The sequence below is a fragment of the Arachis ipaensis genome, chromosome B7 (assembly GCF_059453495.1).
Source record: "Arachis ipaensis isolate K30076 ecotype BB chromosome B7, ASM5945349v1, whole genome shotgun sequence".
Lineage (NCBI taxonomy): Eukaryota > Viridiplantae > Streptophyta > Magnoliopsida > Fabales > Fabaceae > Arachis > Arachis ipaensis.
Genome location: NC_142442.1, coordinates 123,812,853 through 123,815,118, shown reverse-complemented (window position 1 = coordinate 123,815,118; position 2,266 = coordinate 123,812,853). Strand labels below are relative to the sequence as shown.

Here is a 2,266-nt window from a genome sequence, read left to right as displayed (position 1 = left end):
CAAAAATATTTTTGTGTTCTTGTTTGAGTCTTGAGTCATGTTATAAGTTTGGTGTCAATTGCATGTGCATCTTGTATTTTTCGAAAATAATCATGCATTCATAGTGTTCTTCATGATCTTCAAGTTGTTCTTGGTAAGTCTTCTTGTTTGATCTTTGCATTTGCATGTTTTGTGTCTTTTCTTGTTTTTCATTTGCATTCTTGAATTCTTAGTGTCTAAGCATTAAAGAATTCTAAGTTTGGTGTCTTGCATGTTTTCTTTGCATTAAAATTTTTTCAAAAATGTGTTTTTGATGTTCATCATGATCTTCATAGTGTTCTTGGTGTTCATCTTGACATTCATAGCATTCTTGCATGCATTCATTGTTTTGATCCATAACTTTCATGCATTGCATCATTTTTCTTGTTTTCTCTCTCATTATTAAAAATTCAAAAATCAAAAAAATATCTTTCCCTTTTTCTCTCTCAAAATTTCGAAAATTAGATTTGACTTTTTCAAAATTTTAAAATCTAGTTGTTTTTATGAGTCAAATCAAATTTTCAATTTAAAAATCTCATCTTTTTCAAAATCTTTTTCAAAAATCAAATCTTTTTCATTTTTCTTAGTTATTTTCGAAAATTCTAAACATATTTTTCAAAAATCTTTTTCTTATTTTTATATCAAATTTTCGAAAATGACATCACCAATTAATGTTTTGATTCAAAAATTTCAAGTTTGTTACTTGCTTGTTAAGAAAGATTCAAACTTTAATTTCTAGAATCATATCTTGTGATTTCTTGTGAATCAAGTCATTAATTGTGATTTTAAAAAAATCAAATCTTTTTCAAAAACCAATTTCAATCATATCTTTTTAAAAATATCTTCTCATCTTACCTTTTTCAAAAATTTGATTTCAAAATATCTTTTCTAACTTCCTAACTTCTTATCTTTTTCAAAATTTATTTCAACTAACTAACTAACTTTTTTGTTTGTTTCTTATCTTTTTCAAAACTACCTAACTAACTCTCTCTCTCTCTCTAATTTTCGAAAATATCTTCCCCCTTTTTCAAAAATTTCTTTTTTTTATTTTTTTATTTTTATTTTTTTATTTTTATTTTCGAAAAACCACTAACCTTTTTCAAAAACTATTTTCAAAAATCAACTAACTCTTTTTCAAAAATTATTTTCGAAATTTTCCCTCTCTCATCTTATTCTATTTATTTATTCATCTGCTAACATCTCCCCCTCACCCACCAAAAATCCGAACCCTCTCTCTCTCTTTCTGAGTTCAGATTTTTCTCTTCTTCTTTTCTTCTACTAACAATAAGGAACCTCTTTACTGTGACATACAGGATTCATCTTCTTTTCTTTTTTTCTCTCCTCTTTCTTATGAGCAGGGACAGAGAAAAAGGCATTCTTGTTAAAGCTGATCCAGAACCTGAAAGGACTCTGAAGAGGAAATTAAGAGAAGCTAAATTACAACAATCCAGATACAACTTGATTGAAAATTTCGAACAAGTAAAGGAGATGGCAGCCGAACCCAACAACAATGCAAGGAGAATGCTTGGTGACTTTACTGCACCTAATTCCAATTTACATGGAAGAAGCATCTCCATTCCTGCCATTGGAGCAAACAACTTTGAGCTGAAACCTCAATTAGTTTCTCTGATGCAGCAGAACTGCAAGTTTCATGGACTTCCATCTGAAGATCCTTTTCAGTTCTTAACTGAATTCTTGCAGATATGTGATACTGTTAAGACTAATGGAGTAGATCCTGAAGTCTACAGGCTCATGCTTTTCCCTTTTGCTGTAAGAGACAGAGCTGGAGTATGGTTGGACTCTCAACCTAAGGATAGCCTGAACTCTTGGGATAAGCTGGTCAAGGCTTTCCTAGCCAAGTTCTTTCCTCCTCAAAAGCTGAGCAAGCTTAGAGTAGATGTTCAAACCTTCAGACAGAAAGAAGGTGAATCCCTCTATGAAGCTTGGGAGAGATACAAAGGACTGACCAAAAAGTGTCCTTCTGACATGCTTTCAGAATGGACTATCCTGGATATATTCTATGATGGTCTGTCTGAGTTATCTAAGATGTCATTGGATACCTCTGCAGGTGGATCCATTCACCTAAAGAAAATGCCTGCAGAAGCTCAAGAACTCATTGACATGGTTGCTAATAACCAGTTCATGTACACTTCTGAGAGGAATCCTGTGAGTAATGGGACGCCTATGAAGAAGGGAGTTCTTGAAGTTGATACTCTGAATGCCATATTGGCTCAGAATAAAATATTGA

General features: G+C 31.9%; 1 non-coding gene across 1 annotated transcript; it reads right to left on the bottom strand.

Moving 5' to 3' along the window:
- Positions 1-1,902: 1,902 nt before the first annotated feature.
- LOC148553994 (small nucleolar RNA R71) lies at positions 1,903-2,010 on the bottom strand. Its single transcript, XR_015892632.1, has one exon. It is a non-coding gene; the product is annotated as a small nucleolar RNA R71 (small nucleolar RNA).
- Between the last annotated feature and the right edge of the window lie 256 nt (positions 2,011-2,266).